At 44.4% G+C, this 22,876-nt stretch overlaps 1 pseudogene; it reads left to right on the top strand.

Annotated features, from left to right (window-relative positions):
- Positions 1-13,240: 13,240 nt before the first annotated feature.
- Positions 13,241-22,768, top strand: LOC135555818 (TANK-binding kinase 1-binding protein 1-like; annotated as a pseudogene).
- The last annotated feature ends 108 nt before the right edge of the window (positions 22,769-22,876 follow it).

Genomic DNA, 22,876 nt, shown 5'->3' with positions numbered 1-22,876 from the left:
TGTTCATTTTACTTGGAAGCATGTTCACCATGGCATCAACCCCAAAAACGGGTTAACCTGTTTGTTTTGGATCTGGATCCCCATTAGCAGACAACGTGTGGGTTCAATACTGTACAAAAATACTTTACATGTTTACAGCAATGGTATCAATACCTGGTCAAGGAGCACTGAACTTCACACACCCTCCATTCCAGTCAGAGGGGGTAAAGGAAAAACAAGTCAAGACCATCACAACAAGCTTACATATCTGGTGGACTAGGCTCTGCAAAAAAAAAAAAAATCCTAAGGAATTTGAGTCATTTGCAACAACAACAAAAAAGAATGAAGTACATAACTAGAAAGTTATTCATTTCTTCCTGCTCGTTACCGTCTAGAAAATAGAACATATATTCCCGTAGACAATACCAGGCAAATACAATCTAAAACAGGACTGTAAAATCAAGTGGTACCATTTGTATGCTATAGTAGTAAACACGCTACCATAATCCTTTTATGTTGTTCATTCACAACAAGGTGAGAGTTTATGGAGTGGGCGGGCCACCGTGTTTCCATAACAAGGTTAAGAACACAACATAGAAAAGACAGAGCATGTGTTTCCATCAACAAGGTGAGGCACGGGACAGAGCATAGATAGAGAGAATAGATAGGGAGAGACAGAACAGGCTTGGGTTTATGGTCAATGACAACAGCAGCAGTGAGGGACAGGAGTCTATTGGTTAGAGTTGGCTGCTTATACCAGAGGCAGAGGGCTCGAATTGAGGACGACTGGCTACTATTCTAAACTTTGTGTGGTGAGCTTTCTGGCACCCAGAGCTGATGAGGCATCAGCCAAGTGGTGATAAACAGACTGGAAGAGGAGTGGCTATAAGACTCGGGCTGGTTCCCAGACTTGCCCTCTACAAGATCATCAGCAGACTCCATCATCTAGCATCCTCTGTCCAGCTCCCAAACCGTAGAGCCTGCCTACACAGTAGTGTCCTAACCGTCTAAAGTTCACCAGTGTTGTCATATATACACTAAAGGAGGCCAACTTAAAGTTCCTATACAGTGCAATAGACACAATGTTGCTCAATAGGTTCAATTGTTGTGGGCCCAAACAAGAGAGAGGGATAGGAATATGTTGATTACGCAATACAGTATATATCAGTATGGAGAGCACTAGTTGCTAAATGTCCTTATACTGAAATGCTGTAAGCACATACAGTAGCACAAAGGCCCATTGCCAGTCAATGGATACTCGCTTTTGCAGGCCAACAAGCAATGCACCAACCTATTGCTTTGCCCGTGGCCTGCGGGGGAAATGACAAAAACATTTGATCTGAGTAAACAGTCAATTGGTTAACAAGGTCGGGTGTATTAACTTGCATTTAGCTAGCACCACTTTTTAAAGAAATAACATTTATATACGTATTCTGTATTTCTATGTTAACCATTTTGAGTAGTAATAGCTAATACGATGGACGTTTGATGACCACCGTTAGATTAGATGACTTGATTCGTTATGAATGTAAAAAATAAATAAATAATGTTTTTAAATAATCTTCCTGGTCCTTCATCATGGTCCTTCATCATGGTCCTTCACCCTCCTCTTGCTATAGAAACAGTGTTGTACTGGACCAGAGTTAACTGGAAATAATGTCAAAGGAGATGAGACAGGTCTTGCCCAATTTGTCCAAATGTTGGATCCTAGGAAAGATCCTTGTCACAGTGCATCACTCAGCACTCTAGACCACACATTTCAACACGTTTAATCGTCAAATTAGGTGACGAACAGAAACAGGTATTAATAACCTATATTAATATATTAATATAATATGAATAACCATGTATTAATAGACTGCAAATGGCGTACACTTATTAATAATATCATGCTTGGAAACGATTGGCCCAGTACACTGATCTCTCTTAGAAAGCCCCTCTCCCTCGACCTCTCACCCAGTTAAAACAACCCCCTCTCCCCAGCCCAATATAGTTTGTTCACATGGAAAAGACAAGCTGTGGTCAAGGGGGAAGCGCCATGGTAATAGATTTTGGGGATGCCAATCATTCAGCATCCAGTGAAACCCAAGCAGTGACATGGCACAAATACATGTAAGGAGTCAGGGATGGTTTTCTTGAAAGAATTTCCTCTTGAAGGACAATACACATCATCAATCAATGTATCAATCAATGTATGTTTACCCAGTACCTAGTAAACATTTGCTTTTTCAAATGGTAAAGTCATTAAATATGCATTTACCATTATTGATATACTTCTCATACCGCTCAGAAAGGAGACGCGCTCTGTCTCTTAGAGATGAACGTACTTTGGTGCGAAAAGTGCAAATCAATCCCAGAACAGCAGCAAAGGACCTTGTGAAGATGCTGGACGAAACGGGTACAAAGTATCTATATCCACAGTAAAACGATTCCTATATAAACTTAACTTAAAAGGCCGCTCAGCAAGGAAGAAGCCACTGCTCCAAAAACCGCCATAAAAAAGCCAGACTATTATTTGCAACTGCACATGGGAACAAAGATCGTACTTTTTGGAGAAATGTCCTCTGGTCTGATGAAACAAAAATAGAACTGTTAGGCCGTAATAACCATCGTTATGCGTGGAGGAAAAAAGGGGAGGCTTGCAAGCCAAAGAACACCATCCCAACCGCGAAGCACGGGGGTGGCAGCATCATGTTGTGTTGGTGCTTTGCTGCAGGAGGGACTGGTGCACTTCACAAAATTGATGGCGTCATGAGGAAGGAAAATTATGTGGATATATTGAAGCAACATCTCAAGACATTAGTCAGGAAGTTAAAGCTTGGTTGGAAATGGGTCTTTCCAAATGGACAATGACCCCAAGCATACTTCCAAAGTTGTGGCAAAATGGCTTAAGGACAAAGTCAAGGTATTGGAGTGGCCATCACAAAGCCCTGACCTCAATCCTTTTTTGTGGGCAGAACTGAAAACCGTGTGCAAGCAAGGAGGCCTAAAACCCTGACTCAGTTACATCAGCTCTGTCAGGAGGAATGAGCCACAATTCACCCAACTTATTGTGAGAAGCTTGTGGAAGGCTACCCGAAACGTTTGACCCAAGTTAAGCAATTTTAAGGCAATGGTACCAAATACTAATTGAGTGTATGTAAACTTCTGACCCACTGGGAATGTGATGAAAGAAATACAAGCTGAAATAAATCATTCTCTACTATTATTCTGACATTTTACATTCCTAAAATAAAGTGGTGATCCTAACTGACCTAAGCCAGGGAATTTTTACTTTGAATAAATGTCACGAATTGTGAAAAACAGAGTTGAAATGTATTTGGCTAAGGTGTATGTAAACTTCCAACTTCAACTGTACATACAGTATGTGGACATCCCTTCAAATTAGTGGATTCGGCTATTTCAGCCACACACGTTGCTGACATGTGTATAACATTGAGCGCACAGCCATGCAATCTCCATAAACAAACATTGTCAGTAGAATGACCTTACTGAAGTGCTCAGTGACTTTCAACTGGCATAGTCATAGGATGCCACCTTTCCAAGAAGTCAGTTCATCTAATTTCTGCCTTGCTAGAGCTGCCCCGGTCAAATGTAAGTGCTGTGATTGTAAAGTGGAAAGGAACAACAACTCAGCCGCGAAGTGGTAGGCCACACAAACTCACAGAACGGGACCGCCGAGTGCTGAAGTGGTAGGCCACACAAGCTCACAGAACGGGACCGCCGAGTGCTGAAGTGGTAGGCCACACAAGCTCACAGAACGGGACCGCCGAGTGCTGAAGTGGTAGGCCACACAAGCTCACAGAACGGGACCGCTGAGTGCTGAAGTGCGTAGCACATAAAAACCGTCCTCAGTTGCAACATTCACTACCAATTTCTAAACTGCCTCTGGAAGCAACGTCAGCACAAGAACTGTTTGTCCTGAGCTTCATGAAATGGATTTCCATGGCCGCCCACACGCCTCAGATCACCATGCGTCATGCAAAGCGTCAGCTGGAGTGGTGTAAAGCTCGCCAACATTGGACTCTGGAGCAGTGAAAACGCGGTCTCCGGGGTGATGAATCACGCTTTACAATCTGGCAGTCCGACGAACGAATCTGGGTTTGGCGGATGCTAGGAGAACACTACCTGTCTGACTGTATAGTGGCAACTGTAAAGATTGGTGTAGGAGGAATAAAGGTCTAGGGCTGATTTTAATGGTTTGGGCTAGGCCCCTTAGTTCCAGTGAAGGGAAATCTTAACGCTACAGCATACAATGACATTCTAGACAATTATGTGCTTTCAACTTTGTAGCAACAGTCTGGGAAGGCCCTTTCCTGTTTCAACATGACAATGCAATACAAATGGGCTCCCGAGTGGCGCAGCGGTCTAAGGCACTGCATGTCAGTGCTAGAGGTGTCACTACAGACCCTGGTTCGATTCCAGGCTGAATCACAACCGGCCATGATTGGGTATCCATAGGGCGGCGCACAATTGTCCCAGCGTCATCCGGATTTGGCCGGGGTTTGCCCATCATTGTAAATAAGAATTTGTTTTTAACGGACTTGCTTAGTTAAATAAAGGTTCAATGATTAGGTAATTTTTTTAAATGTCCCCGTGCACAAAGCGTGGTCCAGACAGAAATGCTATGTAGAGATCGGTGTGGAAGAACTTGACGGGCCTGCACAGAGTCCTGACCTCAACCCCATCGAACACCTTTGGGATGAATTGGAATGCGGACTGCGAGCCAGGCCTAATCGCCCAACAACAGTGCCCGACCTCACTAATGACCGTGTGGCTGAATGGAAGCAAGTCTCTGCAGCAATGTTCCAACATCTAGTGGAAAGCCTTCTCAGAAGAGTGGAGGCTGTTTTAGCGGCAAAAAGGGGACCAGCTCCGTATTAATGCCCATGATCTTGGCATGAGATGTTCGACGAACAGGTGTCCACATTCTATTGGTCTTGTCGCATATATCCTGCCTCCACTGTGACTCCACTAGGCCTAGCTAATAACTAGAGACTCAAAAGCTCAGACTAGTAATATTCCATTTATTTCCATTCAACTCAACAGTTTAAATGAAGTTGAGCAGACATGGTATGATTGGGAGAAGGGCTTTGAGAAGTGCGTTTGATTAGCACAGCGGTATGTCCTGGATGGAGGAAGTTGACACTTCATTTAGACACTGATAGTCTAAATACCCATATAACTGTAAATAGATTGTATGACTGTGAGTTAGGCTATAGTTTCGAATTGGTGGATGAGACCTTGATTACGAAAGCAAGAAGGTCTCAACATGGTCGCCATCTGCTGGCTATATTATATTTTGCATGCAGGACATTTACCACAGAGAAAGAAAGAAAGAGAGAGGGCGCGAGAGAAAGAGCGCGAGAGCGAGAGAAAGAGAGAAAGAAAGAAAGAGATTAATCAAGGTGATCTATGGCATGAATGAAGTCTGAGAGGTGGAAGGGATCCCTGTCAACAGATAATGGCGACACTGTGCAGTCAACAAAAGCCACCATCTGCAATGATTGCATTATTTTAGAAGTTCCAGTTGGTGTATGTCCTGTGAGCAGATACAATAGGGACACTGTAGCATGTAATACATTTTCTACAAGAGTCCATATCTATTTCACCCACAGTTGACCAAAGAACATCTAGAACCCCTTTCATTTCCTCGTAACTTTGCATATCTGGATCAGAGAGAATTTATTATCATAAAAATAATCAAGCTCCATCACTCAGTGGGGACAGCATGAATAAATAATGTCCATAATTGAGATAAAATGAATCATCAATCTATTTATACAACAATCTAATAAAGCTTCGACGTCAGCACTTTGTGTCAGAATATATTTTTTATTCTGATTCAGGCAGTTATGCAACCAGGGACACAAAAGGATCCATGAGGCGAAGAATGTGACAATTGAACACTACCTATATGATTTGGGGATGTCATGCTTATTGTTTTTGTTGCTATGAATTTGTTATATTCTTGGCCATAAACTCTCAAATGTCGGTGATCTTCTGATGTGCTACTCCTTTGCCATATCTGAACGCCGCTCCAACCCATTTCACCGTCATCTATTGGTAAAAACTGCTCGGTTCATCACAGAATGGGAGTGTAAAGAGGGGTTTGGTGGGGGGGGGCGTCACACGCATCCACATCCAACCATTGTCGATGCAAACCGCAAATGAACGGTGGCGTTTTGACCCCCTTCATCGCTATGGGTTTTTCACAGCATCTCACGAGGAAGCGTAAGTGTATCGTGGTACTTGTATGACAGTGTTTATTGTTGTGCTTTTGTAGAGTCTTTTTTAATTAAACAGGTGTTAAGTAACGCTCACGGCAATGTTTTTTAAATTTTATAAAAATAGCTCGATATGAGGAGGAAAGGGAAAAGCGCGAGCTCATTGTTTTAGTTGGGAGAGATGGAGAGAGCAGCGTCGCTGTATACAGCCATGTTGTAGACTAGGCTAGCTACTGATTGCGCTACAAAGTGAGAATGGCAACGAGCACTGGTGTCTTGCCGTAAGGAGAGAAACGATATAGATGCTCTATTGTGAGTTATCACAATACAAATGTAGTCTACACAACCACGAATAGCATACGACGTGGTTGTTGGTTACGGAGATATTCATGCACGTGATTGATTGTTGTGTTTTTGGTAATTGTCATGACATAACTATATTATTGTCCCAATGTTGGTGCTTCTAGCTTTGAGAGATCACCACTACCGTACACTGGGCCAGTTCCCGACTGGTTTAGCAGCGTAAACAAACTTGCGCTGTTCACTTGCTAGTGGTGCTGAATGCTCATGTTGACAATGCTTCAGACCAAAATGGTTGTCTCACTTATACATGTATGTAGAAATACAAACGTAGCCTACATACTATAAACGAAGTTTCCTTGGTAACGATGTCTATGTACCACCCCTATATGATAACAGGCACCAAATGCATTTTAAACGGGTAGGTCAACGGAAGTTTATTCAAATTAAAATGTCCTTGATCAAACATGGTGCTTGACATTTTTGTTCAGTTATGTAAACGCCATGCGTAGGTCTTTAAATTATCTAAGTTGTCCTGTTTATACGTTGAAATGTCCCTACTATGGCAGACCATGACCATCGGACAAATGTGTGCCATTAACAAAGACAGCTGGACGTGCATTTGTGGAAACAAACAGGCAGAATCCGTTAAATCAGAGGAATCGATCCTTCTGTGCATGGTGTTAAAGCGCGGCTCACCGGTCACTGTGAGTAATTGACTGTCCATTAACCACCCAACGAACCAGTCAGAGGCTGTTAGCGAAATGATCAGCTAACGGAACCCGCAGTGAATAGCATCTCTCGATGCTTGACATTCGGCTTCGGTGCATAGCCGGTAACTACTGTATCTGGGGGTACTTTGGAGAGTGACCTGTTGGTATGAGAGTATTATTCAGTTAACTTATGTTACTAGTAAAGGCAATGCCTATCGGCTGAAGTATATTTTAGTAAGAAATCAGGTTTGCCTAAAAGTCATGGCTTGATTTTTTGTAGCCCCATCTATTCGATGGATTTCAATTATTTCCTTTGATACAGCTGTTTTTTGGAAACGTTCAAAGTTAAGTGTGTGGTGTCTTTCTTAAGGTCTAACATCACTTAATGTCCCTCCTGACATCAAGTAGGCTATTTGGCCACCTTTTGTTCTCAGACCATCATGACCTTCCACATGCCACAATGATGATGTAGACATGTGCACCTAGCAATATTGAACATTCCTCAATGGTCTTTCAAACCCACAGCTTTCTGGATGCATTGTCACCAGTTGCTTTTCAGTGTGTAAGTCAAATCCATTACTGGAGAAGACAGTACAGATAGGCCTGTACAGCACTTGATGCATGATGAAGCATGCTCGTTGGGCCATTGACAGTGATAATGATTATAATGTAGGCTATTATGTAACATGTTCCACCAGCTCGACTGTAAGAGAAGTTAAGGGTGTGCGTTCCAAGTGGCACCATATTCCCTTTATAGTGCACTACTTTTGACTAGGGCTCTGGTCAAAAAATGGGCACTATATAGTGAAAAGATTGCCATTTGGAATACAACCTATGTTATGTGGAGGTGAGACACCTTGCCCATCACCAATTGTTGTGTTGTGCCTTTTGGCTGTATGATTGTGTTGGGTTTATTTTGTTTGGAGCACGGCATTCAATTGGGGCTTGTTGTAATGTGAAGGTTGATGGAGAACGGTTGGCTTTCAGTGCGTCACCTGTGTGTGTGTCTGTCGTATAGAGGATTTTCTGCACAGGGCTACTGTGGATTAGGTCGCTGGCTCGTCGCACACACACCTGTCTCGGTGTGTCTGTCCCTGTCTGTGTCCCTGTTTTTCTGGTCTGCCAGAACTAGGTTACCCATCTCCCCATCACAAGCGCATATGCAACATCTATTTAAGCTGTTGGCCGTGTGTGTGTGTGTGTGTGTGTGACCCCTCCCCCAGTACTGGCCTCAGTTCTCCCCTCACATGTAGGACGGTGCCAGTCCTCAAGGACACCCTCTATCCTTCCATCCTCTTCCTCTCTCTCCCCCTTTCCTTGTTTTGCTTCATCTCTTTCCCTGGGTTTGTCCTCTCATCCCTCCCTCAAATTATATGGAAATAATGAAATGCATTCCTATCTAAATACATTGTTTTCCTGCCATTTGTTTGTCTTTGCAAGGACCATGTACATTCTAAGGGCTCGATTCAATCCGTAGCGCTGGAGACGCGATGCAGCGCAATATACATTTAAAGGCAATGTGTATGCGTTTGCCGAGACTGCATTCATGGTAAATGCTGCAGATGTTGGCTCAATTGGAAATTACCTTTAAAGCTAGTTGAAACATGCATTTTTTTTTACTTGTAAATTAATGATATACACATTTGATTCTTGAACAGTATAATTTATACATGCCTCTCATGAGCTTAATTCAACTGTCATACCCCACCAGAACCCAAAATATAAGCTTGTTTTACTCCAATGTTTATTAAAAAAGAAAATGTAAATCTAAACAAACATTCTATATCCTCAAAACTTACATCCATAGCTCTGTGAATGAATTTGAGAGTGGTTCCATTTCTACAGGCTCATCCATCAGCTTTTTTTGACCAAATCAGAGGCGGGGTGCCTGCTTCGTCATCGTTTCTATTAAGGATTCAAGCTTTAAAGTGTCCAGTGTCAGTCCTGTACCTTTTAAGTGTCAACCTTTGGCATCATTCTGCATACACTGGACAATATGATAGGTCAAATACTTTATAGATGGATGGCTGCATCTAAGTACACGAATATAAGCAGCAAGGATATAACCAATTTACTAGAGCAGAGTTCAACGTTCATCTGGAGATGACGTGTTGTCCTACCTGAAGACCAACTCACTGGCCTTGTGGTCAGAGTGTCCACCCTGAGATTGAAAGAAGATAAAAATGGGACCCGATCTCTGCTTGGCACTCAGGATTCATGAGATAGATTGGGGCTAAGGCCCTGCGGTAGACTAGTGTCATGTCCAGGGGTTGTACTTGTACATCAAGCTGCCTCACACTACAGAAACAGGAGATAGGCTCCTGCTCCTATGAGCCGTTCTGGCTCGCTCGTGCGAGGCTACTTGCTTAAGTATAACCAACAAATACAGCACTGAAGCGTACTATGATGCTAAACCATTGCAGTAGCTAGCTTACAGAAGCATAGTGCTAAACAAACACTGAACCAAAGTGTAGAAGCATATTGAATCTACAGTACATTTGGTTAGGCTAGTGTTTGCTCGGGGCATCCATTTTGGCTGATATCCGGAACATTAAAATATGAATTAGCCATGTGACATTGACATATGGGCTTGTTCTGATTGGCCCTGGGGTGAATGGGCTCGCTAGCAGCTCCTGTTTGACTGTCGCTACTCTGTCCTCTGCTTTCTCAACAGAGAGAGGACGTGTGTGTGTGTGTGTGTGTGTGTGTGTGTGTGTGTGTGTCAGTGAGTTGAAGCATGTGTGGGTGCGTGTGTAGGTGTTAGTAAATGAATGTGTGTGCGTGCGTGCACTGTGTGTGTGCGTGTCAGTGAGTTGATGCATGTGTGTGTGTGTGGGTGTGTGTAGGTGTTAGTAAAGGAAAGATGCTTGACCCTTCTCGGCAGAAGTATAACTGTCTCCAGGCTAGGCTTCAGTCGAGGTGGAAACGCAAAGCACATGCAACCAAAAGGAGAAACAGAAAAGAGGAAAATTGGCAGAGGTGCCTATTTAAAGGGATTCACATGCACAGAGGCACAAACCATATGTAAGCACATACCATGGGTGGGTCCACAGAAAATGTCAGGCATCCCCTGACTTAAAACTTTCCAACTTGCACACTGCCAAGTGTTTTGATATTCTGTATTATAAACAACTCTTTGCTCCTGCCTCAGTTCCAGAAACCTGAACAACCGACAAAAAAAAAAAAACATTCTTAACATACTTTATTGTCATGCTCTGGTGTACAGTAGCCTTAACCAACTCATTAATCCAGTTGTCATCAGTCTTGCACCCACCCAGCTGTCTCCTCCCTCCGGCGATGAATATGTGATAGAGACTCAAACAGCGGAGGGTTGGCAGGGAACGTCTGCCGCTGGGTTACATACACGTTGGGTTGTCGGGGCTAATCCGCCATTGAAACAATAACAAACCGGGCACCCTGCCTCTGTTTTGGTGAAAAGCTGAAAGATGGGGCTGGTGAAAACTGACCATGCGTGATATCAAATGTATAGTTTTAACCATATTTTGGGGACAGACATTGTTTACGTTTACATTGTTTAAAAACATTGGAGTAAAACAAGCTTATATTTGGGGTTCTGATGGGGGTACGACAGTTGAACTAAGCTCATGAGGCATTTCTAAGTTCTATTCTTCAACAATCGATGGGTCGACACTGAGTGCACAAAACATTAGGAACACCTTCCTAATATTGAGTTGCACACCCTTTTGCCCTCAGAACAGCTTCAATTCATCGGCGCATGGCCTCAACAAGGTGTCTAAAGGGTTCCGCAGGGATGCTGGCCCATGTTGACTTCAATGCTTCCCACAGTAGTGTCAAGTTGGCTGGATGTCCTTTGGATGGTGGACAATTCTTGATACACACGGGAAACGGTTGAGTGTGAAAAACCAAGCAGCGTTGCAGTTCTTTATACACTCAAACCGGTGCGCCTGACACCTACTACCATAACCAGGTCAAAGGCACTTCAATATTTTGTCTTGCCCATTCACCCTCTGAATACACAATCCATGTCTCAATTGTCAAATGTTTTAAAAATCCTTCTTTAACCTGTCTCCCCCCCTTCATCTACACCAATCAAAGGCGATTTTAACAGGTGACATCAATAAGGGATCACATCTGGATTCACCTGGTCAGTATATGTCATGGAAAGAGCCAGTGTTCCTAATGTTTTGTACACTGATTTAAGGTTGCAAAATTCTGGGAACTTTCAATAAGTTACCTGGTTTCCCAGCAATCCTGGTTGGAGATTTCTGGATTCCCTTCTAGTTCTGGGAATCCTCCAACCGGGATTTCAGGGAAACCAGGGAATTTATTGAAAGTTCCCAGGATTTTGCGACCCTACACTGAGTGTATATCATTGATATCAATGCTCAACATTTCACGTTGCAACTGCAGATTGCTCCTTTTAACTCAAAAAGCGGCTCGTCTCCAACGGGCGAACCTCGTGGGCGTTTACAGGATGCCACAGCACCACCCACCTGGAGCAATGTGGCAGCTGCAGTTCCGAGCTCCAGGGACAAGGGTGGTTATGTGGGGAAACAACTGGTTGATGTCTGTTAACATGGTTTCAATGTAATCCAATTCAGACTTTATTATTATTCACCCCAGAAGGGACACCTGGGATGAGAAAGACTGTAAAACAAGGTCCCAGATTGGTTTCTAGTGGTCACTTTCTTTTTTGGGGTATACTGATGTTAGAGGAGGGATGTTGACCATGGGGGTACTCAGAAAGGGACATGGTTCACCATGGTACTTAAGCTGGAAAAGTCTCTCTTTCATTGGGCTGTTTCCATATCTATTCATGCCTTTGCTATGGAGATGTTGAATGTTGTTGAATCCGAAATGAGAGATGCAGCTGGCAGACCCAACAGCATCAAAAGAACACCACTCTCTCGGGTCTCCTGTAATTGTAAATACATGAGCCAAGCTGAGCGTAACAACAGACTATGATTCAGTCCTTCAGCCTTTGCAGGCCAGGGGACTTCAGCATGATTATATGTATATGTATGCATGATGTAGATTTGTTAGTGTATGTTTTTGTTTTTGGAGAGGGGGAGGGGAAAACAATTCAGGGGAATATAGATACATTTTCTACGTGGAGTTGTATGGATACTTTAATATTGAATATATTATCGTTACAGCATTGGCCACCTTAATGTGTTTTGGACTGGGAAACCTTCCACATACACAGGCAATGGCTGTCTGTATGTGACAGTTGGTTTGGCCTACATCTAGGCTACAGCACGCCGTGGCGCTTCTATATATTTCTTTGGTTGAGTATTCCAGATTTCCCGACCGAGTGGGGAGAGGGAGCAATAGAAGAAACAAGGTGGTTTTTATGTTTCGGGATGTGGGATGGCATAGCAATCATGGCAACAGCCAATCGGATTTAGCCGGTGGCAGATGGAGTTGGCAATGTGTAGCCTAGCCTAGACTGTGGACAGACTCTGCTGGGCAGGTTTAGCACACGCCCACTCTATATGCCCCGTCGACCATGGCTCTCACTCACACCAGAGCTGTGCCAGGGCCCATTGCTCTGCCATTTGAGCCTCGTTAGCTCCCCCTTCTGCGAGGAGAGTGCTGGCGGAGAGAGGGTAGCGCCGGAACGACCACCGCCTTCTGTTCCCTCAGTAGTGTGTGTTCACTGAACTGGAAGAGGCCTATGGGCAGCTGCCCTGTTGCCTCTATGCTGCGATGAGGTGATCTCCTTCCTGTTATCCTAGCCTTCTATGCTAGAGGGCGCTGTGGTCTGTTTACAAGTCAACCAACATGAGTTACAGTGTTTGGTGTTGTTGTTGAAGTGATTTTCTTCACTCCAAAATACCAGTTTTATAAGATTGTTTGAACTGTGTCAACGCAATCTGTTGTGTTTGTGTAGATCCAGCTATATGTCTCAATCCACATGAATGGGAAAGAAGAGAGCATTTTCTGAATAAAAATCAAAAATAGTTTCCAAGTGACACCCGTTTGGGACACAGACAAAAATTGGGTATTGCAGTTCATAACATTAGTATTACAGAATGACTGACTCTAATGACTTACCCTCCTTCCTGTGTATCCCCTCAGTTAGCCATTGACCTGCCTGAGGGATGGAGTCCCTCTTTGGGGGCGAGCTGGGCCTCCTGGGCGGGGGCGAGGGGCTGAGGGATGACGGCTGCGGCTTGGGGTCGGGGGTCAACTGGTCGTCCTCACCCATCCAAGACGACATGTACCCATCCCACTTCGCCCTGGCCGCCGCCTACCATGACATCAAGACGCGATTGGCCAGCCTGGAGCGAGAGAACAGCAGCATCAAGAGGAAGCTGAAGAACTATGAGGTCAAGGTAGGATGACTGATCTATTCATGACAGAGGCTACGTCCCAAATGGCACCCTATTCCCTTTATACTGCACTATGCAGTCCTATGGCCTTATGGGGCCTGGTCAAAAGTAGTGCACAATATAGGGAATAGTGTGTCATTTGGTTACACAGACATTGATTGGTCAGATAGTATGCAACACTGATGTTGTAGGTCTACATCAGCCATCCAATGTCCCTTTTTGAATATTTTCAAAAGGCATCCCCCTTAAAGGGATAGTTAGGGATTTTAACCCTTTATCTTCTTCCCCAGAGTTAGATTAACTCTGGATACTATTTTTATGTGTCTGAGTCCAGTATGAAAGAAGTTGGAGGTAGTTTAACAAGAAAATGCTAACTAGCCTAGTTATTCCCATATACTTCCAGTCATTTCGTTAATGCTAGTTAGCAAACGTGCAAATGCTAGTTAGCAATTGTGCAAATGCTAGATATCAACTTTCTCAAAACTGCATGCAGATACATAAAAATGGTATCCACAAGTTCATCTGACTGTGGGGAAGTAGATACAGCTTCATTGCCAAAATCCCAAACTATCCCTTTAAAGCTATCACTGATTTTACATGACTGAATTGGTAAAAGCTATTCTATGGAACCTGTGCTTTCACCTATGTAATTGAGTTCTGTCAGTGATTACTCCCAGGAGAGGAGGAAAGGAGGGTTGATTTTGAAAGTATTGAAACATTCAGGTATACCTGAATGAGGCCATTATTCAGTTGAAACTCAGTGGAAAAGCTTGTGGTAGAGGAAGGTTATTTCTCTCACCTCTAATAATAATCTGACCTCGACTTGCACTCGTGTACTCTTTTTTTTCTCCTTTTGCTTTTTCCATCTCCTATCTTTTGTGCTGTGACACTCCGTGTCCTATTCTCACTGTCTTCCTTTGATCTACTTTCTCACATACTCATCTAATTTTCCTCCTCTGTCCTTCTCTTGTACCTCCCCCCTCCTCCTCCTCTCTCTCAGTTCCCTATGATCAGTGAGTTTGAGGAGGAGAGGACCCTACAGTGCTGCTCCTGTGAACCCAAAGAGACCTGCCTACTGCAGTCAGAGACCACCAACCTGCAACAGAGAGTCAACTCACTCACACAGGAGGTAAGACATGGAGGAAGAGAGGAGAGGGTAGAGGAAGAGAGGGGAGTGAGGAGAGAAGAAGAGGGGAGAGTGAGGAGAGAAGAAGAGAGGGGTGAGGGACGCAAGATGGAGGGAGGGAGGGTTGTGAGGGGAGAGAGAGGTAGGAGAGGAGAAAAGAGGGAGAGGAGTGGTTGGAACTGCATATCGAACACATTTTCCTTTCTCCTATACTTTTCCTGTAATGGCACATTTTCTCTATTCCATCCCATAAATATGACCACTGCCCTGGTGAGAGAGGGGCTGTCTCAGACACACACTTGCCTCAGGCTTTACTGCAGGTCCGTAGAGATGATGGCCGTGGGGCACTTTGGATTGAAATTTTACAAACAAAAGGATGCTGCTTCGTTCAAGAATATAAAACATAGACTTTCTAATATAAAAGATGGGGAAACAAAAATATTCCTTATAATTCCTCTAATTCTAATATCTTATAAGTGGCAATAAATGAAGGCTATTTTGCGCAGTAAATTCAAGATATCATATGAGTAAGTGCGGTCAAAAAACTCTACCGCTCCCCCATCTAACCAAGACTCCTCCTCGTAGGCCCGACATCCTCCCTCCAATAACCTTTCCTCCTCCCATAGCCCCCGCAAGGGGGGTATAGTCATCTCCAATAATGGCTTCACACTAATAATTCAACTTATAATGCTCTGGTTATTGTATACAAATTGGCTATTTAGCTTTAACATTTCCCTTTATATATCTCCCCCTTTCCCTCAGCTCCAGAAGAGTAAAGATCGAGAGGAGAGACTCGAGGATGTGATTCAGGCCTATGAGAAGATCCACATGGAGAAGAGTAATGTTCAGAGAGACCTGGACAAGATGGTGAGATGCAGTAGGAAACAGTGCCCCCTCCTGGACATCATGAGTAGTACTGGTAGAGCGATGGCGGGAGGGGACAGTATTATAGGCTAAAGCATTTTAATGAAATAGAATCTTTTACATACTAATTTAAGCAAACACTATATTGACCATCAGTTTTCCATCAGCAATGTAGCAATCAGCGTGTGTGAGACCGATTGTACGTGTATGTACCCTACATCTATGTGTGTGTGTGTGTATGTGTGTGTGCTCTCCATCAGACAACACTAGCAGAGCAGCACATGGAGCGTATCTGTGGTCTGGAGTCAGCTCTGAGGCAGAGGGAGGGGTCCCTGCAGAAACTCAGTGTTCAGCTGCACAGCAAGAACATTCATTACCTACAGCTACACACCAGTCTGGACGTGCCTCGTGGTGAGTGTGTTTGTATGTTTGAGTGTGTGTGTGTGTGTGTGCGTTTCTCACTGTACCTGGATGTGTACTACAGAGCGGAATGGGCGGGGTCCCACCCTGCAGAGCTCTCGCAGTCTGGACGCCGTGTCCGACCTGAAGCTGCAGCGGTTGGAGGCGGAGCTAGAAGGGGCACGGCAGCAGGCCCAGGGGGCGTGTCAGAGAGAGACGGAGATGAAGGAGGAGCTACAGAGGCTGCAGACAGAGATCAGACAGCTGCAGCAGGATGTACAGACACAGGTCAGATAGTGACACACACACAGGAGGTTGGTGGGACCTTAATTGGGGAGGACTGGATCATGGTAATAGCTGGAGCGGGATCAGTGTTTATTGTTTATTTTGTTTATTTATTTTTACAGGGACAGTGCACATTAATCAACGTTTCAGTAAAAGTGCCGGTTTTAGCCAGCCGGCTAATTTTCAACCGCAGTCCCTGGGCAGGTTATTAAAAACAATTACAATATAGACAATAGCAACATAGAACAAGCAGGACATAGCATACAGACAGAGCAAAAAGCAGCAAGACAAAATTCATAAAAGCAACAAAGTGTTTCCACACCTCACAAGCTACAGACAACAGACAACATGGAAAGCGGCAACACACAGCTAGGGACCATGACCATTGACCTTTAGCCATGTCTTCAAGCATTTTGTGAAAGTGTGATATGTGGTGCAGTTATGTGTGTCTGATGGCAGTGTATTCCAGACATGGGAAGCTCTCACGGAGCATGCAGATTTACTAAAGGTGCTTTTCCTTAAGGGAACTATACAGTCACCTCTCATGGCAGACCTTGTGGATTTGCTGCCATATGTCTGGGTTTTCTGTTTAACAAAAATATTGAGTGGAGGGGGAGCCAGGCCATTAAGGATCTTGAATACAAGACATGCGTCGGTGTATTGCACAAGATTTTCCCAACTCAAGAGCTCATGCTTTCTAAGGATGTGACAATGATGATGGCTATTGGGCTTCCTATCAAGCACTTTGAGAGCCTATTTGTAGACAGACTGAATAGGTTTTAATGTTGTACAGCAAGCTTGGGCCCAACTAGTCAAGCAGTATGTTAAGTGGAGGAGTATCATAGAGTTGAAGTACAGTTTTGCTACCTCTGTAGTCAAACAATTTCGTATAAATCGGAAATTAACTAGGTTGAATTTAGTTATTTGAATTACCTTTTTCACATGCTTTTTAAAAGAGAGGTTGGAATCAAGTATGATGCCAAGGTACTTAAAATCGGATACCACCTGGAGCTTTTCCCCTGACACATAGACATCTGGCTCAGTAGCATCTGTTGCCCTCTTTGTGAAGAACATGCAAACAGTTTTTTTCACATTGAGATGCAAACACGAGTCACTGAGCCACTTTGTAACCTGGACCATTACAGTAGTGAGTTCTCTTGCAGCTTTTTGTTTGCTCTTTGCATGCACATATATCACTGTATCATCTGCATACATTTGAACTTCAGACCCAGTACAGACAGAAGGCAGATCATTAATGTACAGGCTGAACAGGAGGGGCCCCAGTATTGACCCTTGGGGCACGCCCACATCATAGCTACGATAGGGCAACAGCTCATTGCTCACTCTGACACACTGAGTTCTGCCTTCAAGGTATGATTTCATCCATCTCAAAGCATCAGGGGAAAAGTTGAACTTTGACAATTTTGTGATGAGAATCTCATGGTTAACAGTATAAAAAGCCTTCCTTAGGTCCAGAAACACAGCCCCAACAGCACCCCCTTTGTCCATATTGGACTTCACATTTTCCAGAAGAAAGCAGTTGGCCGTTTCTGTGGAGTGTTTCGCTCTGAAGCCAAACTGCATGGAGTGTAATGTAAAGGGGCTGTTGTTGAGGTGGGCAATCAGTTGTTCTGCTACACACTTTTCAACAACCTTTGACACCACAGGTAGTATACTAATGGGCCTGTAGTTACTCACGTCAGCAGGGTCGCCTGATTTAAAGATGGCCGTTATTATGGCCGACTTCCATACCCTTGGAAACACACCGAGACCAATAGATGTGTTGGTGACCTTAGTAATGGGGCCAATGAGTGACTCTTTGTAGTTTTTAAGAAAGGTAGAGTCCATCCCAATCACATCTTTGGCTTTAGAGTTCTTTAGTGAGCTAATCACCTTGTTCACCTTTGACTCAGAAACCTCCCTTATGATGAAGACAGGTTGAGTGTCATTCACTAGCACTGAGCCCAAGAAACCGGTGGAGGGGTTCTGTGTCAGTGCCCTGACAGAGTCAATAAAGTAGGAATTGAAGGCTATTGCTATTTCGACTGCATCCTGTGTTAGATTGTTATTCACCATGATTTCTAGTCTTTTTGCAGTGTTACTATGGTCTTTCCCTGTTAACTTTTTTAGATTCTCCCATATCAATTTAGAATTTCCCTTTGCTTCACCAATTATGTTAATAAAAAAGTTTGCCTTGGCCTGTCTGATTTCTTTCATCACCTTATTTCTCAACATGGTAAACCTACGTCTGTCATGCTCTAATTTAGATTTTAGGGCTATTTTTAGAGCATAATCTCGTTCTTTCATCAATTTCCAGATTTCTCCATTTAGCCAAGGAAGAGTGCTCTTTTGGCCAGGTTTGGATTTGATTTTCTTTAGGAAGCCATTTATTGTAGTCTGGATTGTGGATAGAAAAACCTGACTATCAGCTTCCACGTCTGTATAGGACAAGAGATCATTCCAGTTTATTCCCTTAATTGCTTTTTCAAAATAGTTTAATTCACTCTTAGGTATTCTGAGTTGATCCGGCTTTCTAACAGTAGAGAGGTTAAACCTGCTCTTAGACAGCTTTCTGGCTATAAGTGTCAGATTATGATCAGACAGCCCAGTAACCATATTGAATGATTTAGTCACTCTCTCTGGTTTATTACTGAACACCAAATCAATCTGTGTTTTAGAGCAACAAGTCACCCTGGTTGGCCCTTTAACTAGCTGTGTAAGGTCAAAGGTATTAGTGATCCGTTTGAGGGTTTTCCTACAACACTTGTCTTCATAATTAATGTTAAAATCTCCCATTAAGATGACCTCTTTCCCAAAATCACATTCCCTAAGCATGGTATTAAACTGATCAAAAAACACACTTTTGGTGGAAGGTGGCCTATACATTCCAATGAGGGTAAAAGACATTTGGGGAGACAGTGTAACTTTCAGGCCGATACATTCTAGTTCATTATCACATGACCACTCAATTTGTTTACATCGGATATGTTCTTTAATGTAAATCATCACACCCCCTCCTCTTCCTTCAATCCTGTCTCTCCTGAAAACATTGTAGCCAGGCACAATCAAATTCAGTGGAATGGTAACATTACATTTGCTACGTTTCAGCCATTATTATGAGTCATCCTCCCCTCAACAGCCTCCACTGACACACACGTCTGTCTCTGTCCAGCAGGAGGTGACCACACTCTGTGAGCACTGTGACGTGGAGTGGATAAAGAAGGCAGGAGATGAACAGTGAGTGACAGCTGCCCATCTAATACTCCTGGCATGTAGCTATGTCAGTAGAATAACCAAGTCTCAAATGGAACACTATTCACTATTTAGTGCGCTACTTTTGACCAGGACCCATAGTGTGTGGTGCCCTATATATGGAATAGGGTGCCATTTTGGACGTAATCCTAATATTGTCCCTCCTGTGCAGGGTGAACCTGGCGTTGGCCTACACTGAGCTGACCGAGGAGCTGGGTCGTGTGAGAGGTCTGGCTGTCAAACAGACTGAGATCCTCAGGAAGGCATCCCACGAGCAAATGGGTCAGTAGAAAACATGTGAATATTAAAGATTGTGCTCCATACGGATGTTGAATGGAGTGGAATTGCAGTACGCCCAATGAGGGTGCCAACAGGGACACTAATGGAATAATAAATGCGATTCAGCAGACACTTTCATCCAAAGCGACTTAGTCATGTGTGCATACATTTTACGTACTGGTGGTCCCGGGAATTGAACCCACTATCCTGGCATTGCAAGCACCATACTCTACCAGCTGGGTGAAAGAGGCACCAATGGACTATAATAACCATCCCATTCTCTCTCCTCCAGTCCTAAGACACTCCCCAGCCCCCCAGCGTCGCTCCCCAGCCTCCCAACGCCCCTCCTCAGACCGCCTCCACCCTCACCCCTCTCCCTCCTCCCCTCTCACCTTCCTCATCCCCTTCTTGCCCCGCTTCCTACTCCCCCACTGGCCTCTCTTACTCACCCACTGGCCCAGCTTCCTACTCCTGCCGTCCAACCAGCCAGCGGTTGCGTGCCCGCTTCCAGGGGCGCCGCAGCTACTCGGAGGTGGCCGACTCGTCTGCCCACCAGAGGCCCCCACCCAGGCTGCTCCGTGACCCAGTCTCCACCCTGCCCAAGCCCAGGAACATGGGGGAGTCTGGGGCCTACTCCCGTCGGCCGGCCTCGGCCCGTGGAGCTGTAGGAGGTGGTGGTGGTAGTGGTGGTGGAGGAGGGGGAAGCAGCCTGAGCAGTAGTCCCCATCACCATGACCTGGAGCAGGGCTTCCCTCTAGCTGCAGAGGTACACACCACATGTGTATATATTTGTTTAAATATAACTTATATAACCTTATTTTGTAATTTTTTTAAACTCACCACTCATTTGGATGAGTTTTATTAGGGAGTAACATTTTAAAACATTAAAATAAACATTTATCCACCAAGGGGTGCCACTTCTGTCATCTGGAGGATTCCCCGGACCCCACTCCACTGGTCACCCCGCCCCAGTCGTCGGATGATGAGGAAGAGTGGAGATGCCCATCCCCAGTGGCCAGTCCTCCCAGGACACTGGGGGTCATGGGGGTAAGCTCACGGGAACCCCCTCCCTGCCCCTCCTTCTTGGCCCCAAATGGCCCAGCTACTCTCACCTGCCACCTGCCAGGGTACGTGGATGCAGACCACGCCCAGTCCTGGCCCTCCATCAATGTGAGTTGTTGCTGCTAGACTTCAGAGCTCAGTAGTGTATCTCAATAGCAGTAATAATCAGAGCATCCTTACATGACATGCAAATAGAAAACCGGTTATTCAGTCATTACAATGAGTACATTTACAGTGTTTACCTTTTGAGTTGAGTGTTTACACATCCTAACGGGTGCCGTTTTGTGATTGGCTGCCTGCAGTTGTGGATGGAGACGGAGGAGAACGACGCCCGGAGCTGCCCGCTGTGTCAGCTGACCTTCCCCACCGGTTACCCCGACGACGCCCTCATCAAACACATCGACACGCACCTGGAGAACAGCAAGATCTAAACGTTGCCCCCAGACACAGATCTAGGAACAACTTACCCTGCCAAATTCAAACCTAAACCATCACCAGGAAAACACAAAACTGACCTTAGTGTCCAGAGGCGAATTCGTCCTACTCGTCTGCTTCGCGTCATGACTCTACCTGCTGTAAAATACAGGATTTACGATGGGCTCACCCTTAATAAAAGTGACAGCACCACAATTGCGGTTCCCCTTTGCAATATGGCACTCGAGAGGAACAGACTCCACTTAACTGTAGAGAGGTGATACTGTCGAGCCCCTAGTCGTTTTCTAAACTGGAAAGTTTCCTTACCTCTGTTTTTGACCATGTTAGTTTAGGGCTATAACAAGGGCCAGTGCTGTTTCTGAATGCTCCCTCTACTCGCCCATGTTATCAGGTATGGTCTTTGACATGGTTACCTCGCACTGTTTTTAAAACCATCAGTAAATGGGTCACACCCCTAACTACATGCTTCATAAAGTTTACTCTCCATCAAACCAGAAGGAAGTCTTTGCCCAGACTTTAAAGGGCACATTCATAGCTGGAGGTACACAGCACTTTTTTGGAATTTAGTTCAAATGGAAAGAAGAATTTTCTTGAATCTTGATGAGTACCGATCTTTAAATGAATGAATTACAGTATCTCACATGTCTTCATATAATTCAATGAAACAAGTCAAGGATGACTGGAGGGGTTGGCGATAATCGCTATAAATGGTTGAGCTATGGCGGGATGTCAAGGACCCTGAAACAGGGATGGACCACTATAGGTACCTCATAAGAAACTCCTTTGTATATTAGCATTCAGGGATTCATGACATTGTACAACAGTGATTAAAACCAGGGTAATAACAGGCCGAAGATGTTCTGGTTTGCAGGAGCTGTACAGTGAACCCAGGCTGTTGTTCTCCATGGATGATTTGTGAATCTCAGAATACTGAAGCTTTATATGCAGTCATCTCCGGTACTTGCCTACAGGTTGTCAATACAATTCACAGCAACCCATTTCAAACCCAACGGGGGGGGAATTTGACAGATCCAGAACACCAGCTGATTTCTCAACTCAGCCTATTCTGAAATTTGCACAGCAATCAATATGATCCGAATACACTGGATGGGGATCTACCATCAGTACATCGTCTTACGTCAGATCAGTCGGCACTGATCAGTCGATCGAGGGAAGAGCGTCGCGCAGGGTTGACGCCTCCAGTCGGAAGACAAAACGGCATTAGTATAGATACCATAGAAGGTAACAGTGCAAATCAACCACAAAAATGCGGGATCCCTTCTTGGAGGAACACCAAGACACTCTGCCAATGAGAGAAGAGTGCGGCGCTACAGGAATCGGCGATCAAAAGGAAATGACATTTGAAAATGGACTTGAACCCATGTGCTCACATTGCATTCCAACACACTACAGTATTCCTTCTCTGAATCTTTTCTTCCTTCAGTAGAATCACGAGGCTTAGTTGACCCTTTATAGTCATCTTTCGGTTTTCTGTAACGCAAATAATAAAAACTAAAAACCTCAATGATATAACTGGTTGAACTTCAGCTCATCTCAGTCTTCAATGACTAGTCTGGTAAACAGCAACTGGTTGGACTGGGTTCCACGCTTCGATTCAATTCATGAGACGTCAACTGA

Source organism: Oncorhynchus masou, chromosome 15 (assembly GCF_036934945.1).
Source record: "Oncorhynchus masou masou isolate Uvic2021 chromosome 15, UVic_Omas_1.1, whole genome shotgun sequence".
Classification (NCBI taxonomy): Eukaryota; Metazoa; Chordata; class Actinopteri; order Salmoniformes; family Salmonidae; genus Oncorhynchus; species Oncorhynchus masou.
This window is presented reverse-complemented; position numbering and strand designations above follow the sequence as displayed.